The following is a 21,337-nucleotide window of genomic DNA, read 5'->3' on the forward strand; positions in this document are numbered from 1 at the left end:
CACATCCGCCACGCTGATTCTCAACACCGTAGGCCCCTCAAGGTGCGTCAGTCCCCTCCTGTACTCCCTGTTCACCCATGACTGCATGGCCAGGCCGACTCAAAGCACCATCTTTAAGTTTGCGATGACACAACAGTGGTAGGCCTGATCACCCGACTTCTGACAGACAGTCTCTATAGGGAGGAGGTCAGAGACCTGGCCGTGTGGTGCCAAGGACAACAACCTCTCCCTCAGGCGTGATCAAGACAAAGGAGATGATTGTGGACTACAGGAAAAAAAAGAGGACTGAGCACGCCCCCATTCTCATCGGCAGGATGTAGTGGAGCAGGTTGAGAGCTTCCAAGTTTCCCTTGGTGTCTTCACATCACCATCACTTATGGTCCAAGCACACCAAGACAGTCGTGAAGAGGGCACGACAAAGCCCATTCCCCCTCAGGGACTGAAAGATTTGGCATGGGTCCTCAGATCCCTCAAAAATTCTACAGCTGCATCATCGAGAGCATCTGACTGGCTGCATCACCACGCCTGGTATGGCAACTGCTCGGCCTGCGACGCAAGGCACTACCAGAGGGTAGTGCGTAAGGCCCAGTACATCACTGGGGCCAAGCTCCCTGCGTCCAACCTCATACCAGGCAGTCGAGAGGGACCAGCCACCCTAGTCATAGACTGTTCTCTCTGCTACCGCACGGCAAGCGGTACCGGGAGCAGTCTAGGTCCAAGAGGCTTCTAAACAGCTTCTACCCCCAAGCCATAAAGTGACATCTAATCGGACCCCTGCCTTCCTCTGTTGGCACTAGGTGTGGGGTGAACCCCGTGTAGCTCTGTTGGCAGAGCAGGGCTTGCAGCGCCAGGGTTGTGGGTTCGTTTCCCACGGGGGGCCAGTATGAAAAAAATGTATGCGCTCTCACTAGCTGTAAGTTACGCTCTGGATAGAGCGTCTGCTAAACGACTCAAATGTAAAATGTGAACCACCATGTTACTCTACAGTACAACACAAATTTCCTCCCTTCCCCACTCTCCTTTATCTCTCGCCTCCTCCCTTCCCTCAGCCAGGAGCAGCAGGAAGTGGCGTACCTCCAGATAAAGTGTTACCTGGCCAAGGTGAAGATACCTCCGTGTGAGTGCGACTCCAGGTACACACAGTCAAACTGATCACTGGGTGCTTGAACAAAATATTATATATAGGTCAGGGGTCGCAGTGTGTTGATTTGATTTTTCTGTTGATCTCTCTTGTGTGTCCTGCAGACCCTAGTGGTGAAGGTGTTTGGTGTGATCTGCTCTGTCGCCGGAGGACTACGCTGCTCGGAAAGGTACGCGCCTCAGGGGGTGTGTGTGTGTGTGTTGGGGTGTTCATTTGTCTTGTGGAGATTAGGGCTGTGACCGTCATGGAATTTTGGATGATGGTGAATTGGTTCGTGGTCACCGTAAAGCCGTTCAAATAACAACAACAACAAAAAAAACTCATATTCTCCTGTCCTCCGCCATCCTGATGCATGTGTTTTTTGTGTTGCTCATAGAAACAGAATGAATAGAAACGGGTCCTCATTCAAGTCAATGAATTATTGCGTTCCCGGCTAAAAAGACTAACAAAGAGTCACTGACAACAACCAAAAAAATGAAACAGGTGGTTTTAGGAGGGGTTCTGAAAACACCCATGGGGTGTCAAAGAATGTTTGCTAGCAACAACAGCTAGGACCTAACACCCACCATGAGCGGGGTGTTCGTGTTCTCTCTCCCTGTGTGTGTAGATACTTAGTATTTCTGTAGACACAGAGAAGAGGGACTTTGTATTCCACTACATTTACTAGGAACAGGCAAACCAATATGAAAAAACAGACCAAACTTAAAGGCAGGAAGCAAACCAAAAGCTGGAGCAAAGTGAAATCAGGGGGATCAGATAAAGGTTGTTTCTCAAGTAGAGAGAGAGACAACTAAATATGAAAATAGCACCTGGGCCAGCACAGGTGAAACACCTTCCCACTAATGGATGGCAACCATCACAGGTGTAACACATTCTGACTAACGAGGTGACACCAATCGGTGCGCCCCACGTGCTAATGTCCAACCTCAAAATATAAATGGAAAATCCAAAGCCTTTAACTTATAGTATAATGGATGGACTGGTGGCCATTGCGAGGGTGCCCATGGGAGCAAAGCAGGGAAGTAAAATATGTGGCGTGATTTGTTGATTCAACTGATATTACAAAAATACATTCCATTGCATGAGCCACATCACTAACATCATTTGAATGGACATTCTACATTACCACATGGAAATATTGCATCACAATACCAGACAGCCATTGTGAGTGTACCCATGAGTTGACCAGTCAAATTGCCAGGATAGAGGTTCCAAGCCTGTTCTCTTCATTCTATTTCTATTGTATGCTGCTGCATTGTGGCGGGTGTTGCCTAGGCAACCGAAGACCCGTTTGCTATTTTCTTGTTGCAGCAAGGAGCAACAAAGTTTCATTATGTTGTTAAGAGTCCATGTTACGCCAAGAAACGGACTCGACCACACAAATGCCCTGCCGTCCCACTCCAGTCAGCTGTTTGTTCCACAGTTATTTTATTTTCTATAACGGTCTTCATCCATAACCCTGTGTGGGTGTGTATCTGACGCCCTGTGTGGGTGTGTGTATCCGACGCCCTGTGTGGGTGTGTATCCGACGCCTGTGTGGGTGTGTATCTGACGCCCTGTGTGGGTGTGTGTATATGACGCCCTGTGTGGGTGTGTATATGACGCCCTGTGTGGGTGTGTGTATATGACGCCCTGTGTGGGTGTGTGTATCGCGCCCTGTGTGGGTGTGTGTATCTGACGCCCTGTGTGGGTGTGTGTATCCGACGCCCTGTGTGGGTGTGTGTATATGACGCCCTGTGTGGGTGTGTATATGACGCCCTGTGTGGGTGTGTGTATGACGCCCTGTGTGGGTGTGTGTATCCGGACCCTGTGTGGGTGTGTGTATCTGACGCCCTGTGTGGGGTGTGTATCCGACGCCCTGTGTGGTGTGTGTATATGACGCCCTGTGTGGGTGTGTGTGTATATGACGCCCTGTGTGGGTGTGTGTATATGACGCCCTGTGTGGGTGTGTGTATCCGACGCCCTGTGTGGGTGTGTGTATCTGACGCCCTGTGTGGGTGTGTGTATCCGACGCCCTGTGTGGGTGTGTGTATCTGACGCCCTGTGTGGTGTGTGTATCCGACGCCCTGTGTGGGTGTGTGACGCCCTGTGTGGGTGTGTGTATATGACGCCCTGTGTGGGTGTGTGTATCCGACGCCCTATGTGGGTGTGTGTATATGACGCCCTGTGTGGTGTGTATCCCCGACGCCCTGTGTGGGTGTGTGTATCCGACGCCCTGTGTGGGTGTGTGTATCCGACCTTGGGGTGTGTATATGACGCCCTGTGTGGGTGTGTGTATCGACCCTGTGTGGGTGTGTGTATCCGACGCCCTGTGTGGGTGTGTGTATATGACGCCCTGTGTGGGTGTGTATCTGACCCCTGTGTGGGTGTGTGTATATGACGCCCTGTGTGGGTGTGTATATGATGCCCTGTGTGGTGTGTGTATATGACGCCCTGTGTGGGTGTGTGTATCCGACGCCCTGTGTGGGTGTGTGTATCCGACGCCCTGTGTGGTTTATGGCCCTGTGGTGTGTATATGACGCCCTGTGTGGGTGTGTGTATCGCCTGTGTGGGTGTGTGTATCCGCGCCCTGTGTGGTGTGTGTATACGGCGCCCTGTGTGGGTGTGTATCGACGCCTGTGTGGGTGTGTATCTGACGCCCTGTGTGGGTGTGTATCTGACGCCCTGTGTGGGTGTGTATCTGACGCCCTGTGTGGGGTGTGTATCTGACGCCCTGTGTGGGTGTGTATCTGACGCCCTGTGTGGGTGTGTGTATATGACGCCCTGTGTGGGTGTGTATCTGACGCCCTGTGTGGGTGTGTATATGACGCCCTGTGTGGGGTGTGTATCCGACGCCCTGTGTGGGTGTGTGTATATGACGCCCTGTGTGTGTGTATCCGACGCCCTGTGTGGGTGTGTGTATCTGACGCCCTGTGTGGGTGTGTGTATCCGACGCCCTGTGTGGGTGTGTGTATATGACGCCCTGTGTGGGTGTGTATATGACGCCCTGTGTGGGTGTGTGTATATGACGCCCTGTGTGGGTGTGTATCCGACGCCCTGTGTGGGTGTGTGTATCTGCGCCCTGTGTGGGTGTGTATCTGACGCCCTGTGTGGTGTGTGTATCATGACGCCCTGTGTGGGTGTGTGCCCTGTGGGTGGGTGTGTATCCGATCGCCCTGTGGGTGTGTGTGTATATGACGCCTGTGTGGGTGTGTATCTGACGCCCTGTGTGGGTGTGTGTATCCGACGCCTGTGTGGGTGTGTGTATATGACGCCCTGTGTGGGTTGGGTGTGTATATGACGCCCTGTGGGTGTGTGTATCTGACGCCTGTGTGTGTGTGTATACCGCCCTGTGTGGGTGTGTGGTGTGTGTATCTGACGCCCTGTGTGGGTGTGTATCATGACGCCCTGTGTGGGTGTGTGCTGACGCCCTGTGTGGGTGTGTATCTGACGCCCTGTGTGGGTGTGTGTATCCGACGCCCTGTGTGGGTGTGTGTATCCGACGCCCTGTGTGGGTGTGTATGACGCCCGTGGGTGTGTATCTGACGCCCTGTGTGGGTGTGTGTATCCGACGCCCTGTGTGGGTGTGTGTATCCGACGCCCTGTGTGGGTGTGTGTATCCGACGCCCTGTGTGGGTGTGTGTATATGACCCGGGAGCCTGTGTGGGTGTGTATATGACGCCCTGTGTGGGTGTGTGTAGACCCTGTGTGGGTGTGTGTATCCGACGCCGTGTGTGGGGCCTGTGTGTGTGTATGACGCCCTGTGTGGTGTGTGTATCCGACGCCCTGTGCGTGTGTGTGTAGATCCGCCCTGTGTGGTGTGTGTATATGACGCCCTGTGTGGTGTGTGTATGACCCTGTGGGGGCGCCTGTTGGTGTGTGTATCTGACGCGTGTGGGTGTGTGTATATGACGCCCTGTGTGGGTGTGTGTATCCGCGCTGTGTGGGTGTGTGTATCCGACGCCCTGTGTGGGTGTGTGTATATGACGCCCTGTGTGGGTGTGTGTATATGACGCCCTGTGTGGGTGTGTGTATCTGACGCCCTGTGTGGGTGTGTGTATCTGACGCCCTGTGTGGGTGTGTGTATCTGACGCCCTGTGTGGGTGTGTGTATATGACGCCCTGTGTGGGTGTGTGTATCTGACGCCCTGTGTGGGTGTGTGTATATGACGCCCTGTGTGGGTGTGTGTATATGACGCCCTGTGTGGGTGTGTGTATCTGACGCCCTGTGTGGGTGTGTATCTGACGCCCTGTGTGGGTGTGTATCTGACGCCCTGTGTGGGTGTGTGTATCTGACGCCCTGTGTGGGTGTGTATCTGACGGCCTGTGTGGGTGTGTGTATCCGACGCCCTGTGTGGGTGTGTGTATCCGACGCCCGTGTGGGTGTGTGTATATGACGCCCTGTGTGGGTGTGTGTATATGACGCCTGTGTGGGTGTGTGTATCTGAGGCCCTGTGTGGGTGTGTGTATCCGACGCCCTGTGTGGGTGTGTGTATGACGCCCTGTGTGGGTGTGTATCTGACGCCCTGTGTGGGTGTGTGTATCTGACGCCCTGTGTGGGTGTGTGTATCTGACGCCCTGTGTGGGTGTGTATCTGACGCCCTGTGTGGGTGTGTGTATATGACGCCCTGTGTGGGTGTGTATCTGGCGGCCTGTGTGGGTGTGTGTATCCGACGCCCTGTGTGGGTGTGTGTATCCGACGCCCTGTGTGGGTGTGTGTATATGACGCCCTGTGTGGGTGTGTATCTGACGGCCTGTGTGGGTGTGTGTATCTGACGGCCTGTGTGGGTGTGTGTATCCGACGCCCTGTGTGGGGTGTGTGTATATGACGCCCTGTGTGGGTGTGTATCTGACGGCCTGTGTGGGTGTGTGTATATGACGCCCTGTGTGGGTGTGTGTATATGACGCCCTGTGTGGGTGTGTGTCTGACGTCCTCTGTCTCCCTACCCATAATCCCATAGGAAGGTCCCATGATCCACTCTGGTGCAGTGGTGGCAGCAGGAGTCTCCCAGGGACGCAGTACCTCCCTGAAGAAAGACTTCAAGGTAGGAGTGTGTTGTACAGTGTGTTTGTAGCATATTCTCTTTACATGTGTAGGACATATTGTGTAATGTGTGTTGTTGTTATCTAGTGTCTAATGTGCTCTCTCCCTGTGTGTGTGTGTGTCTTAACATGTTATCTCCCTGTGTGTTTGTGTGTGTGTCTTAACATGTTATCTCCCTGTGTGTGTGTGTCTTAACATGTTATCTCCCTGTGTGTTTGTGTGTGTGTCTTAACATGTTATCTCCCTGTGTGTGTAGATCTTTGAGTATTTCCGTAGAGACACAGAGAAGAGGGACTTTGTATCCGCTGGAGCGGCTGCAGGAGTATCTGCTGCTTTTGGAGCACCAGTCGGTACACACACACACACTCACACACACACACTCACACACACACACACACTCTCTCTTCAACTCAGCACCAACTGCTAAGCATACTATTATAATGAGTTTCTAAATGTTCGTCCCAATAAAGTTTTCACCTGTTACTTTCGCTCTCTCTCTCTCGCTCCTTCCTTCCTTCCTTCCTTCCTTCCTTCCTTCCTTCCTTCCTTCCTTCCTTCCTTCCTTCCTTCCTTCCTTCCTTCCTTCCTTCCTTCCTTCCTTCCTTCCTTCCTTCCTTCCTTCCTTCCTTCCTTCCTTCCTTCCTTCCTTCCTTCCTTCCTTCCTTCCTTCCTTCCTTCCTTCCTTCCTTCCTTCCTTCCTTCCTTCCTTCCTTCCTTCCTTCCTTCCAGGTGGTGTGTTGTTCAGTTTAGAGGATGGGGGCTTCTTTCTGGAACCAGATGCTCACATGGAGGATAGTAAGTACAGGATGGGAGAGGAAGAGGAGGAGAGATGAGAGGAAGGCTTGGCTCAGTCTGGTGTCTGGAGGGGAGATGAGTGGAAGACTAGGCTCAGTCAGGTGTCTGGAGAAGAGGAGGAGAGATGTTGGGTTCTCTCTTTCCTTTATCAGGTGAAGCTTAATGCCCTCTATCTGTTCCTTCTTTCTGTGTCTCTCTCTCTCTCTCTCTCCCCCCCTTCCTCTCCAGTTCTTTGCGTCCATGATCTCAACGTTCACTCTGAATTTCTTCCTGTCCATCTACAATAAGAAACCTGGAGAGCTCTCCAGCCCCGGTCTTATTAACTCGGACGCTTCGAGAGTGAGGTGAGGCCCTGTGTGTCTGTCTCTGTCAGTGAGGTGAGGCCCTGTGTGTCTGTCTCTGTCAGTGAGGTGAGGCCCTGTGTGTCTGTCTCTGTCAGTGAGGTGAGGCCCTGTGTGTCTGTCTCTGTCAGTGAGGTGAGGCCCTGTGTGTCTGTCTCTGTCAGTGAGGTGAGGCCCTGTGTGTCTGTCTCTGTCAGTGAGGTGAGGCCCTGTGTGTCTGTCTCTGTCAGTGAGGTGAGGCCCTGTGTGTCTGTCTCTGTCAGTGAGGTGAGGCCCTGTGTGTCTGTCTCTGGCAGTGAGGTGAGGCCCTGTGTGTCTGTCTCTGTCAGTGAGGTGAGGCCCTGTGTGTCTGTCTCTGTCAGTGAGGTGAGGCCCTGTGTGTCTGTCTCTGTCAGTGAGGTGAGGCCCTGTGTGTCTGTCTCTGTCAGTGAGGTGAGGCCCTGTGTGTCTGTCTCTGTCAGTGAGGTGAGGCCCTGTGTGTCTGTCTCTGTCAGTGAGGTGAGGCCCTGTGTGTCTGTCTCTGTCAGTGAGGTGAGGCCCTGTGTGTCTGTCTCTGTCAGTGAGGTGAGGCCCTGTGTGTCTGTCTCTGTCAGTGAGGTGAGGCCCTGTGTGTCTGTCTCTGTCAGTGAGGTGAGGCCCTGTGTGTCTGTCTCTGTCAGTGAGGTGAGGCCCTGTGTGTCTGTCTCTGTCAGTGAGGTGAGGCCCTGTGTGTCTGTCTCTGTCAGTGAGGTGAGGCCCTGTGTGTCTGTCTCTGGCAGTGAGGTGAGGCCCTGTGTGTCTGTCTCTGTCAGTGAGGTGAGGCCCTGTGTGTCTGTCTCTGTCAGTGAGGTGAGGCCCTGTGTGTCTGTCTCTGTCAGTGAGGTGAGGCCCCTGTGTGTCTGTCTCTGGCAGTGAGGTGAGGCCCTGTGTGTGTGTGTGTCTCTGTCAGTGTGTTAAGTGTGTGTCTAGTCCTAAGCCCTGTGTTATCTCTCTGTCTACAGAGTGTGGCCTACAACATCTATGAGATTCCCTTGTTCATCGTTATGGGGGCTATAGGTAAGAATACACTGCTACTCTGCTTCTGTTGTTTTATAGCCCTGTGGTTGGTCCTTCCTCTACAGTAGGGTTTAGAATTACCTTCACACAAGTGACATGAAAAAGGCAGAGGCTGGTGTTGTATTGAATCATATATGTGGTTGTCTTAGCTACCTTACTTACTCATATATGTGGTTGTCATAGCTACCTTACTTACTCATATATGTGGTTGTCATAGCTACCTTACTTACTCATATATGTGGTTGTCATAGCTACCTTACTTACTCATATATGTGGTTGTCATAGCTACCTTACTTACTCATATATGTGGTTGTCATAGCTACCCTTACTTACTCATATATGTGGTTGTCATAGCTACCTTACTTACTCATATATGTGGTTGTCTTAGCTACCTTACTTACTCATATATGTGGTTGTCATAGCTACCATAGTTACTCATACAGTATATGTGGTTTTCATAGCTACCTTAGTGACTCATGTGGTTGTCATAACTACCTTAGATGAATGCACTTCACTGTAAGGCCCAATCCCCAATGGACCCCTACACCTATGCACTTGTGGAGATCTGAGGGGATCTGACCGGTGTAAGTAATATGGTAATAGCTCCATCTTCTCTTCTGATAGGCTAGGTGAATGTTTAAACCATATTGCTTCTACCAATCAAATCCTCTCAGATCTCCACAAGTGCATGGGGCTTAGGGGTCCATTTGGGATTGGCCCTAAGTCTCTATGGATAAGAGTGTCTGCTAAATGACCAAAATGTACATGTTATATGTTGATTGATGTCTTTCTATATGTCCATCTAAACAGGTGGATTGCTAGGAGCACTGTTCAATATCCTCAACTACTGGTTGACTATATTCAGGATCAGGTAACTGTTCAATATCCTCCACTACTGGTTGACTATATTCAGGATCAGCTAGGGTTATGGTCAGATGTTTTTTTAGAACACACTCACCCTGAGGGGTACACTACAAAGCAGGATCAATGAGTTGACCAGAATTAACTGTTGATTTTCTGGTTCCAAAACAAAACTTAGATATGTGTTCTCTAGGCAGGAGTGTTAGGCTAGACAGGTATGGTAGTGTTGGACTAGACAGGTGTTGTGTACAGGTGCCAGGTAGGTGTTGGACTAGACAGGTGTTGTGTACAGGTGCCAGGTAGGTGTTGGACTAGACAGGTGTTGTGTACAGGTGCCAGGTAGGTGTTGGACTAGACAGGTGTTGTGTACAGGTGCCAGGTAGGTGTTGGACTAGACAGGTGTTGTGTACAGGTGCCAGGTAGGTGTTGGACTAGACAGGTGTTTTGTACAGGTGCCAGGTAGGTGTTGGACTAGACAGGTGTTGTGTACAGGTGCCAGGTAGGTGTTGGACTAGACAGGTGTTGTGTACAGGTGCCAGGTAGGTGTTGGACTAGACAGGTGTTGTGTACAGGTGCCAGGTAGGTGTTGGACTAGACAGGTGTTGTGTACAGGTGCCAGGTAGGTGTTGGACTAGACAGGTGTTGTGTACAGGTGCCAGGTAGGTGTTGGACTAGACAGGTGTTGTGTACAGGTGCCAGGTAGGTGTTGGACTAGACAGGTGTTGTGTACAGGTGCCAGGTAGGTGTTGGACTAGACAGGTGTTGTGTACAGGTGCCAGGTAGGTGTTGGACTAGACAGGTGTTGTGTACAGGTGCCAGGTAGGTGTTGGACTAGACAGGTGTTGTGTACAGGTGCCAGGTAGGTGTTGGACTAGACAGGTGTTGTGTACAGGTGCCAGGTAGGTGTTGGACTAGACAGGTGTTGTGTACAGGTGCCAGGTAGGTGTTGGACTAGACAGGTGTTGTGTACAGGTGCCAGGTAGGTGTTGGACTAGACAGGTGTTGTGTACAGGTGCCAGGTAGGTGTTGGACTAGACAGGTGTTGTGTACAGGTGCCAGGTAGGTGTTGGACTAGACAGGTGTTGTGTACAGGTGCCAGGTAGGTGTTGGACTAGACAGGTGTTGTGTACAGGTGCCAGGTAGGTGTTGGACTAGACAGGTGTTGTGTACAGGTGCCAGGTAGGTGTTGGAATAGACAGGTGTTGTGTACACGTGTCAGGTAGGTGTTGGACTAGACAGGTGTTGTGTACAGGTGCCAGGTAGGTGTTGGACTAGACAGGTGTTGTGTACAGGTGCCAGGTAGGTGTTGGACTAGACAGGTGTTGTGTACACGTGCCAGGTAGGTGTTGGACTAGACAGGTGTTGTGTACAGGTGCCAGGTAGGTGTTGGACTAGACAGGTGTTGTGTACAGGTGCCAGGTAGGTGTTGGACTAGACAGGTGTTGTGTACAGGTGCCAGGTAGGTGTTGGACTAGACAGGTGTTTTGTACAGGTGCCAGGTAGGTGTTGGACTAGACAGGTGTTGTGTACAGGTGCCAGGTAGGTGTTGGACTAGACAGGTGTTGTGTACAGGTGCCAGGTAGGTGTTGGACTAGACAGGTGTTGTGTACAGGTGCCAGGTAGGTGTTGGACTAGACAGGTGTTGTGTACAGGTGCCAGGTAGGTGTTGGACTAGACAGGTGTTGTGTACAGGTGCCAGGTAGGTGTTGGACTAGACAGGTGTTGTGTACAGGTGCCAGGTAGGTGTTGGACTAGACAGGTGTTGTGTACAGGTGCCAGGTAGGTGTTGGACTAGACAGGTGTTGTGTACAGGTGCCAGGTAGGTGTTGGACTAGACAGGTGTTGTGTACAGGTGCCAGGTAGGTGTTGGACTAGACAGGTGTTTTGTACACGTGCCAGGTAGGTGTTGGACTAGACAGGTGTTGTGTACAGGTGCCAGGTAGGTGTTGGACTAGACAGGTGTTGTGTACAGGTGCCAGGTAGGTGTTGGACTAGACAGGTGTTTTGTACACGTGCCAGGTAGGTGTTGGACTAGACAGGTGTTGTGTACAGGTGCCAGGTAGGTGTTGGACTAGACAGGTGTTTTGTACACGTGCCAGGTAGGTGTTGGACTAGACAGGTGTTGTGTACAGGTGCCAGGTAGGTGTTGGACTAGACAGGTGTTGTGTACAGGTGCCAGGTAGGTGTTGGAATAGACAGGTGTTGTGTACAGGTGCCAGGTAGGTGTTGGACTAGACAGGTGTTGTGTACAGGTGCCAGGTAGGTGTTGGACTAGACAGGTGTTTTGTACAGGTGCCAGGTAGGTGTTGGACTAGACAGGTGTTGTGTACAGGTGCCAGGTAGGTGTTGGACTAGACAGGTGTTGTGTACAGGTGCCAGGTAGTTGTTGGACTAGACAGGTGTTGTGTACAGGTGCCAGGTAGGTGTTGGACTAGACAGGTGTTGTGTACAGGTGCCAGGTAGGTGTTGGACTAGACAGGTGTTTTGTACAGGTGCCAGGTAGGTGTTGGACTAGACAGGTGTTGTGTACAGGTGCCAGGTAGGTGTTGGACTAGACAGGTGTTGTGTACAGGTGCCAGGTAGGTGTTGGACTAGACAGGTGTTTTGTACAGGTGCCAGGTAGGTGTTGGACTAGACAGGTGTTTTGTACAGGTTCCAGGTAGGTGTTGGACTAGACAGGTGTTGTGTACAGGTGCCAGGTAGGTGTTGGACTAGACAGGTGTTGTGTACAGGTGCCAGGTAGGTGTTGGACTAGACAGGTGTTTTGTACAGGTGCCAGGTAGGTGTTGGACTAGACAGGTGTTGTGTACAGGTGCCAGGTAGGTATTGGACTAGACAGGTGTTGTGTACAGGTGCCAGGTAGGTGTTGGACTAGACAGGTGTTGTGTACAGGTGCCAGGTAGGTGTTGGACTAGACAGGTGTTGTGTACAGGTGCCAGGTAGGTGTTGGACTAGACAGGTGTTTTGTACAGGTGCCAGGTAGGTGTTGGACTAGACAGGTGTTGTGTACAGGTGCCAGGTAGGTGTTGGACTAGACAGGTGTTGTGTACAGGTGCCAGGTAGGTGTTGGACTAGACAGGTGTTTTGTACAGGTGCCAGGTAGGTGTTGGACTAGACAGGTGTTGTGTACAGGTGCCAGGTAGGTGTTGGACTAGACAGGTGTTGTGTACAGGTGCCAGGTAGGTGTTGGACCAGACAGGTGTTGTGTACAGGTGCCAGGTAGGTGTTGGAATAGACAGGTGTTGTGTACAGGTGCCAGGTAGGTGTTGGACTAGACAGGTGTTGTGTACAGGTGCCAGGTAGGTGTTGGACTAGACAGGTGTTGTGTACAGGTGCCAGGTAGGTGTTGGACTAGACAGGTGTTGTGTACAGGTGCCAGGTAGGTATTGGACTAGACAGGTGTTGTGTACAGGTGCCAGGTAGGTGTTGGACTAGACAGGTGTTGTGTACAGGTGCCAGGTAGGTGTTGGACTAGACAGGTGTTGTGTACAGGTGCCAGGTAGGTGTTGGACTAGACAGGTGTTGTGTACAGGTGCCAGGTAGGTGTTGGACTAGACAGGTGTTGTGTACAGGTGCCAGGTAGGTGTTGGACTAGACAGGTGTTGTGTACAGGTGCCAGGTAGGTGTTGGAATAGACAGGTGTTGTGTACAGGTGCCAGGTAGGTGTTGGACTAGACAGGTGTTTTGTACAGGTGCCAGGTAGGTGTTGGACTAGACAGGTGTTGTGTACAGGTGCCAGGTAGGTGTTGGACTAGACAGGTGTTGTGTACAGGTGCCAGGTAGGTGTTGGACTAGACAGGTGTTGTGTACAGGTGCCAGGTAGGTGTTGGACTAGACAGGTGTTGTGTACAGGTGCCAGGTAGGTGTTGGACTAGACAGGTGTTGTGTACAGGTGCCAGGTAGGTGTTGGACTAGACAGGTGTTGTGTACAGGTGCCAGGTAGGTGTTGGACTAGACAGGTGTTGTGTACAGGTGCCAGGTAGGTGTTGGACTAGACAGGTGTTGTGTACAGGTGCCAGGTAGGTGTTGGACTAGACAGGTGTTGTGTACAGGTGCCAGGTAGGTGTTGGAATAGACAGGTGTTGTGTACAGGTGCCAGGTAGGTGTTGGACTAGACAGGTGTTGTGTACAGGTGCCAGGTAGGTGTTGGACTAGACAGGTGTTGTGTACAGGTGCCAGGTAGGTGTTGGACTAGACAGGTGTTGTGTACAGGTGCCAGGTAGGTGTTGGACTAGACAGGTGTTGTGTACAGGTGCCAGGTAGGTGTTGGACTAGACAGGTGTTGTGTACAGGTGCCAGGTAGGTGTTGGACTAGACAGGTGTTGTGTACAGGTGCCAGGTAGGTGTTGGACTAGACAGGTGTTGTGTACAGGTGCCAGGTAGGTGTTGGACTAGACAGGTGTTGTGTACAGGTGCCAGGTAGGTGTTGGACTAGACAGGTGTTGTGTACAGGTGCCAGGTAGGTGTTGGACTAGACAGGTGTTGTGTACAGGTGCCAGGTAGGTGTTGGACTAGACAGGTGTTGTGTACAGGTGCCAGGTAGGTGTTGGACTAGACAGGTGTTGTGTACAGGTGCCAGGTAGGTGTTGGACTAGACAGGTGTTGTGTACAGGTGCCAGGTAGGTGTTGGACTAGACAGGTGTTGTGTACAGGTGCCAGGTAGGTGTTGGAATAGACAGGTGTTGTGTACAGGTGCCAGGTAGGTGTTGGACTAGACAGGTGTTGTGTACAGGTGCCAGGTAGGTGTTGGACTAGACAGGTGTTGTGTACAGGTGCCAGGTAGGTGTTGGACTAGACAGGTGTTGTGTACAGGTGCCAGGTAGGTGTTGGACTAGACAGGTGTTGTGTACAGGTGCCAGGTAGGTGTTGGAATAGACAGGTGTTGTGTACAGGTGCCAGGTAGGTGTTGGACTAGACAGGTGTTGTGTACAGGTGCCAGGTAGGTGTTGGACTAGACAGGTGTTGTGTACAGGTGCCAGGTAGGTGTTGGACTAGACAGGTGTTGTGTACAGGTGCCAGGTAGGTGTTGGACTAGACAGGTGTTGTGTACAGGTGCCAGGTAGGTGTTGGACTAGACAGGTGTTGTGTACAGGTGCCAGGTAGGTGTTGGAATAGACAGGTGTTGTGTACAGGTGCCAGGTAGGTGTTGGACTAGACAGGTGTTGTGTACAGGTGCCAGGTAGGTGTTGGACTAGACAGGTGTTGTGTGTACAGGTGCCAGGTAGGTGTTGGACTAGACAGGTGTTGTGTACAGGTGCCAGGTAGGTGTTGGACTAGACAGGTGTTGTGTACAGGTGCCAGGTAGGTGTTGGACTAGACAGGTGTTGTGTACAGGTGCCAGGTAGGTGTTGGACTAGACAGGTGTTGTGTACAGGTGCCAGGTAGGTGTTGGACTAGACAGGTGTTGTGTACAGGTGCCAGGTAGGTGTTGGACTAGACAGGTGTTGTGTACAGGTGCCAGGTAGGTGTTGGACTAGACAGGTGTTGTGTACAGGTGCCAGGTAGGTGTTGGACTAGACAGGTGTTGTGTACAGGTGCCAGGTAGGTGTTGGACTAGACAGGTGTTGTGTACAGGTGCCAGGTAGGTGTTGGAATAGACAGGTGTTGTGTACAGGTGCCAGGTAGGTGTTGGACTAGACAGGTGTTGTGTACAGGTGCCAGGTAGGTGTTGGACTAGACAGGTGTTGTGTACAGGTGCCAGGTAGGTGTTGGACTAGACAGGTGTTGTGTACAGGTGCCAGGTAGGTGTTGGACTAGACAGGTGTTGTGTACAGGTGCCAGGTAGGTGTTGGACTAGACAGGTGTTGTGTACAGGTGCCAGGTAGGTGTTGGACTAGACAGGTGTTGTGTACAGGTGCCAGGTAGGTGTTGGACTAGACAGGTGTTGTGTACAGGTGCCAGGTAGGTGTTGGACTAGACAGGTGTTGTGTACAGGTGCCAGGTAGGTGTTGGACTAGACAGGTGTTGTGTACAGGTGCCAGGTAGGTGTTGGACTAGACAGGTGTTGTGTACAGGTGCCAGGTAGGTGTTGGACTAGACAGGTGTTGTGTACAGGTGCCAGGTAGGTGTTGGACTAGACAGGTGTTGTGTACAGGTGCCAGGTAGGTGTTGGACTAGACAGGTGTTGTGTACAGGTGCCAGGTAGGTGTTGGACTAGACAGGTGTTGTGTACAGGTGCCAGGTAGGTGTTGGACTAGACAGGTGTTGTGTACAGGTGCCAGGTAGGTGTTGGACTAGACAGGTGTTGTGTACAGGTGCCAGGTAGGTGTTGGACTAGACAGGTGTTGTGTACAGGTGCCAGGTAGGTGTTGGACTAGACAGGTGTTGTGTACAGGTGCCAGGTAGGTGTTGGACTAGACAGGTGTTGTGTACAGGTGCCAGGTAGGTGTTGGACTAGACAGGTGTTGTGTACAGGTGCCAGGTAGGTGTTGGACTAGACAGGTGTTGTGTACAGGTGCCAGGTAGGTGTTGGACTAGACAGGTGTTGTGTACAGGTGCCAGGTAGGTGTTGGACTAGACAGGTGTTGTGTACAGGTGCCAGGTAGGTGTTGGACTAGACAGGTGTTGTGTACAGGTGCCAGGTAGGTGTTGGACTAGACAGGTGTTGTGTACAGGTGCCAGGTAGGTGTTGGACTAGACAGGTGTTGTGTACAGGTGCCAGGTAGGTGTTGGACTAGACAGGTGTTGTGTACAGGTGCCAGGTAGGTGTTGGACTAGACAGGTGTTGTGTACAGGTGCCAGGTAGGTGTTGGACTAGACAGGTGTTGTGTACAGGTGCCAGGTAGGTGTTGGACTAGACAGGTGTTGTGTACAGGTGCCAGGTAGGTGTTGGACTAGACAGGTGTTGTGTACAGGTGCCAGGTAGGTGTTGGACTAGACAGGTGTTGTGTACAGGTGCCAGGTAGGTGTTGGACTAGACAGGTGTTGTGTACAGGTGCCAGGTAGGTGTTGGACTAGACAGGTGTTGTGTACAGGTGCCAGGTAGGTGTTGGACTAGACAGGTGTTGTGTACAGGTGCCAGGTAGGTGTTGGACTAGACAGGTGTTGTGTACAGGTGCCAGGTAGGTGTTGGACTAGACAGGTGTTGTGTACAGGTGCCAGGTAGGTGTTGGACTAGACAGGTGTTGTGTACAGGTGCCAGGTAGGTGTTGGACTAGACAGGTGTTGTGTACAGGTGCCAGGTAGGTGTTGGACTAGACAGGTGTTGTGTACAGGTGCCAGGTAGGTGTTGGACTAGACAGGTGTTGTGTACAGGTGCCAGGTAGGTGTTGGACTAGACAGGTGTTGTGTACAGGTGCCAGGTAGGTGTTGGACTAGACAGGTGTTGTGTACAGGTGCCAGGTAGGTGTTGGACTAGACAGGTGTTGTGTACAGGTGCCAGGTAGGTGTTGGACTAGACAGGTGTTGTGTACAGGTGCCAGGTAGGTGTTGGACTAGACAGGTGTTTTGTACAGGTGCCAGGTAGGTGTTGGACTAGACAGGTGTTGTGTACAGGTGCCAGGTAGGTGTTGGACTAGACAGGTGTTGTGTACAGGTGCCAGGTAGGTGTTGGACTAGACAGGTGTTGTGTACAGGTGCCAGGTAGGTGTTGGACTAGACAGGTGTTTTGTACAGGTGCCAGGTAGGTGTTGGACTAGACAGGTGTTGTGTACAGGTGCCAGGTAGGTGTTGGACTAGACAGGTGTTTTGTACAGGTGCCAGGTAGGTGTTGGACTAGACAGGTGTTGTGTACAGGTGCCAGGTAGGTGTTGGACTAGACAGGTGTTGTGTACAGGTGCCAGGTAGGTGTTGGACTAGACAGGTGTTGTGTACAGGTGCCAGGTAGGTGTTGGACTAGACAGGTGTTGTGTACAGGTGCCAGGTAGGTGTTGGACTAGACAGGTGTTGTGTACAGGTGCCAGGTAGGTGTCTGAACACATCTAAGCTCCTGACTTTTATACCTGCAGCGCTGTGGGATACAAATAGACACTAATGCTGTCATTGGCTGCTTCATACATGTGGGAGGAGACTTCATGTAAAAGGCCTTTGAGTTTCTTCCTTGTTTTAGTTTTAGTTTTCCTCCCTGCTGCTCGTAAACTATGGTGCCATTCTGGTTCTAAAATGTTTGTCTGTGTGTGTGTGGCATCTTTGTCGGTGTGTGTGTGTGTGTGTGTGTGTGTGTGTGTTCTCAGGTACGTCCACCGGCCCTGTCTCCAGGTGATGGAGGCCATGCTAGTTGCCGCAGTAACGGCGACGGTGTCATTCACCATGATCTATTTCTCTAATGACTGTCAGCCTCTCAGACCCGACCAGTCAGAGGACTACACTCTGCAGGTACACACGCTCACTCTCTCTCACTCTCTCTCTCACTCTCTCTCACTCTCTCTCACTCTCTCTCTCACTCTCTCTCTCACTCTCTCACTCACTCAGTCACTCACTCACTTTTACACTCACACATTCTCTCTCTGTCTCTAGTTGTTTTGTGCGGATGGACAGTATAACTCCATGGCAACGACCTTTTTCAACACACCTGAGAGGAGCGTCCGCAGTCTCTTCCACAACCCACCAGGTAGACTGTGTGTGCCTGGTCGATTCACCAGACCAGTGTGTTTACAGTGCTCTGTGCCTCTGCTATGTGATGGTGCCCCCTAGTGTTCAAATAACTGACTGCTTCACCACAATGTTCCCTTCAAAACGTGCTAATTCACTATCAGATGTCTGTTTACACTAGAACACACTATTCAATTGGAAAGTAATTGGTTTTAATTTCTATGAATGTACAACGTTTGTAATTACATTTCTCTCTCTCTCTCTCTCTCTGTCTGTCTGTCTGTGTCTCTCTCTGTGTCTCTCTCTGTGTCTCTCTCTGTGTCTCTCTCTGTGTCTCTCTCTGTGTCTCTCTCTGTCCCCCCCCTCCAGGTTCCTACAACCCTCTGACTCTGAGTGTGTTTACGTTGACCTATTTCCTCCTGGCCTGTTGGACCTATGGCCTGACGGTCTCAGCTGGAGTCTTCATCCCATCTCTGCTCATAGGAGCTGCTTGGGGAAGACTGTTTGGAATACTGCTGGCTTCTATCACGCCTAACGGATCGGTGAGTGTAGGGCATCATTATGGGGGTTATAGGGCATCATTATGGGGGTTATAGGGCATCACTATGGGGGTTATAGGGCATCATTATGGGGGTTATAGGGCATCATTGTGGGGGTTATGGGGCATCATTATGGGGGTTATAGGGCATCATTATGGGGGTTATAGGGCATCATTATGGGGGTTATAGGGCATCATTATGGGGGTTATAGGGCATCATTATGGGGGTTATAGGGCATCACTATGGGGGTTATAGGGCATCATTATGGGGGTTATAGGGCATCACTATGGGGGTTATAGGGCATCATTATGGGGGTTATAGGGCATCACTATGGGGGTTATAGGGCATCATTATGGGGGTTATGGGGCATCATTATGGGGGTTATGGGGCATCATTATGGGGGTTATAGGGCATCATTATGGGGGTTATAGGGCATCATTATGGGGGGTTATAGGGCATCATTATGGGGGTTATAGGGCATCATTATGGGGGTTATAGGGCATCACTATGGGGGTTATAGGGCATCATTATGGGGGTTATAGGGCATCATTATGGGATCATTATGGGGGTTATAGGGCATCATTATGGGGGTTATAGGGCATCACTATGGGGGTTATAGGGCATCACTATGGGGGTTATAGGGCATCATTATGGGGGTTATAGGGCATCACTATGGGGGTTATAGGGCATCACTATGGGGGTTATAGGGCATCACTATGGGGGTTATAGGGCATCATTATGGGGTAATGGGGCATCATTATGGGGGTTATAGGGCATCACTATGGGGGTTATGGGGCATCATTATGGGGGTTATAGGGCATCACTATGGGGGTTATAGGGCATCATTATGGGGGTTATAGGGCATCATTGTGGGGGTTATGGGGCATCATTATGGGGGTTATAGGGCATCATTATGGGGGTTATAGGGCATCATTATGGGGGTTATAGGGCATCATTATGGGGGTTATAGGGCATCATTATGGGGGTTATAGGGCATCACTATGGGGGTTATAGGGGCATCATTATGGGGGTTATAGGGCATCACTATGGGGGGTTATAGGGCATCATTATGGGGGTTATAGGGCATCACTATGGGGGTTATAGGGCATCATTATGGGGGTTATGGGGCATCATTATGGGGGTTATAGGGCATCATTATGGGGGTTATAGGGCATCATTATGGGGGTTATAGGGCATCATTATGGGGGTTATAGGGCATCATTATGGGGGTTATAGGGCATCACTATGGGGGTTATAGGGCATCATTATGGGGGTTATAGGGCATCATTATGGGATCATTATGGGGGTTATAGGGCATCATTATGGGGGTTATAGGGCATCACTATGGGGGTTATAGGGCATCATTATGGGGGTTATAGGGCATCACTATGGGGGTTATAGGGCATCACTATGGGGGTTATAGGGCATCACTATGGGGGTTATAGGGCATCATTATGGGGGTAATGGGGCATCATTATGGGGGTTATAGGGCATCACTATGGGGGTTATGGGGCATCATTATGGGGGTTATAGGGCATCACTATGGGGGTTATGGGGCATCATTATGGGGGTTATGGGGCATCACTATGGGGGTTATGGGGCATCATTATGGGGGTTATAGGGCATCACTATGGGGGGTTATAGGGCATCATTATGGGGGTTATAGGGCATCATAGTACACTCTGGTTTGTAACGCCATAGTACACTCTGGTTTGTAACGCCATAGTACACTCTGGTTTGTAACGCCATAGTACACTCTGGTTTTAACACTTGGGGGGTCTGCTGCATTACCCGTTGGCTCTTCAACTGCTGCATTAACTATCACAGGCATAGCATAGTACGCTGGCCAGATTATTGTCAATAATGTGTGTGTGTGTGTGTGTGTGTGTGTGTGTGTGTGTGTGTGTGTGTGTGTGTGTGTGTGTGTGTGTGTGTGTGTGTGTGTCAGATTTGGGCCGTTCCAGGGAAGTATGCTTTAATAGGAGCTGCAGCACAACTAGGTAAGAGTCATTCCTATCAGTCTGGAGCCCTGCCTATGGTTTAGAGATGTTACTCAATCTATCAGTCTGGAGCCCTGCCTATGGTTTAGAGATGTTACTCAATCTATCAGTCTGGAGCCCTGCCTATGGTTTAGAGATGTTACTCAATCTATCAGTCTGGAGCCCTGCCTATGGTTTAGAGATGTTACTCAATCTATCAGTCTGGAGCCCTGCCTATGGTTTAGAGATGTTACTCAATCTATCAGTCTGGAGCCCTGCCTATGGTTTAGAGATGTTACTCAATCTATCAGTCTGGAGCCCTGCCTATGGTTTAGAGATGTTGCATGAACTGTTTAACTGATAGATTTGTCATCCATGCATTTTAATGTAATGTAATATATCCTCCTCTCCTCTAGGGGGGCATAGTGAGGATGACTCTCCGTTTAAGTCATCATGATGTATTAGTAGTAGATATAGTTAGTAGTAGTAGTAGATATAGGACTATAGTGTGTATATATACTGTTTTAATAATAACTGATGTAATATATCCTCCTGTCCTCTAGGGGGCATAGTGAGGATGACTCTCAGTTTAACAGTCATCATGGTGGAAGCAACAGGAAATGTGACGTACGGTCTCCCCATCATGTTGGTGCTGATGACAGCCAAGATAGTAGGAGACTACTTTGTGGAGGTGAGCCTGCAGTACAAATACTATACTGACTTAAAGGGGCAATCTGCTGTGAGAAAAACAAGGGTCCCCGCAACTGTTTTGGTAAAAAGCTGAGAGATGGGCCTGAAGAAATGTTATCACTGTTAAATTCATAGACACAACTATTGATGCAAGGAGTGACCATTCAAGATACAGTGAGGGGAAAAAAGTATTTGATCCCCTGCTGATTTTGTACGTTTGCCCACTGACAAAGAAATGATCAGTCTATAATTTTAATGGTAGGTTTATTTGAACAGTGATAGACAGAATAACAACAAAAAAATCCAGAAAAACACATGTCAATAATGTTATAAATTGATTTGCATTTTAATGAGGGAAATAAGTATTTGACCCCCTCTCAATCAGAAAGATTTCTGGCTCCCAGG

General features: G+C 50.6%; 1 pseudogene; it reads left to right on the plus strand.

Moving 5' to 3' along the window:
* Nucleotides 1-21,337, plus strand: part of LOC123485767 — a 31,142-nt pseudogene that overhangs the window by 552 nt on the left and 9,253 nt on the right.

The sequence above is a fragment of the Coregonus clupeaformis genome, unplaced genomic scaffold (genome assembly GCF_020615455.1).
Source record: "Coregonus clupeaformis isolate EN_2021a unplaced genomic scaffold, ASM2061545v1 scaf0843, whole genome shotgun sequence".
NCBI classification, from domain to species: Eukaryota; Metazoa; Chordata; class Actinopteri; order Salmoniformes; family Salmonidae; genus Coregonus; species Coregonus clupeaformis.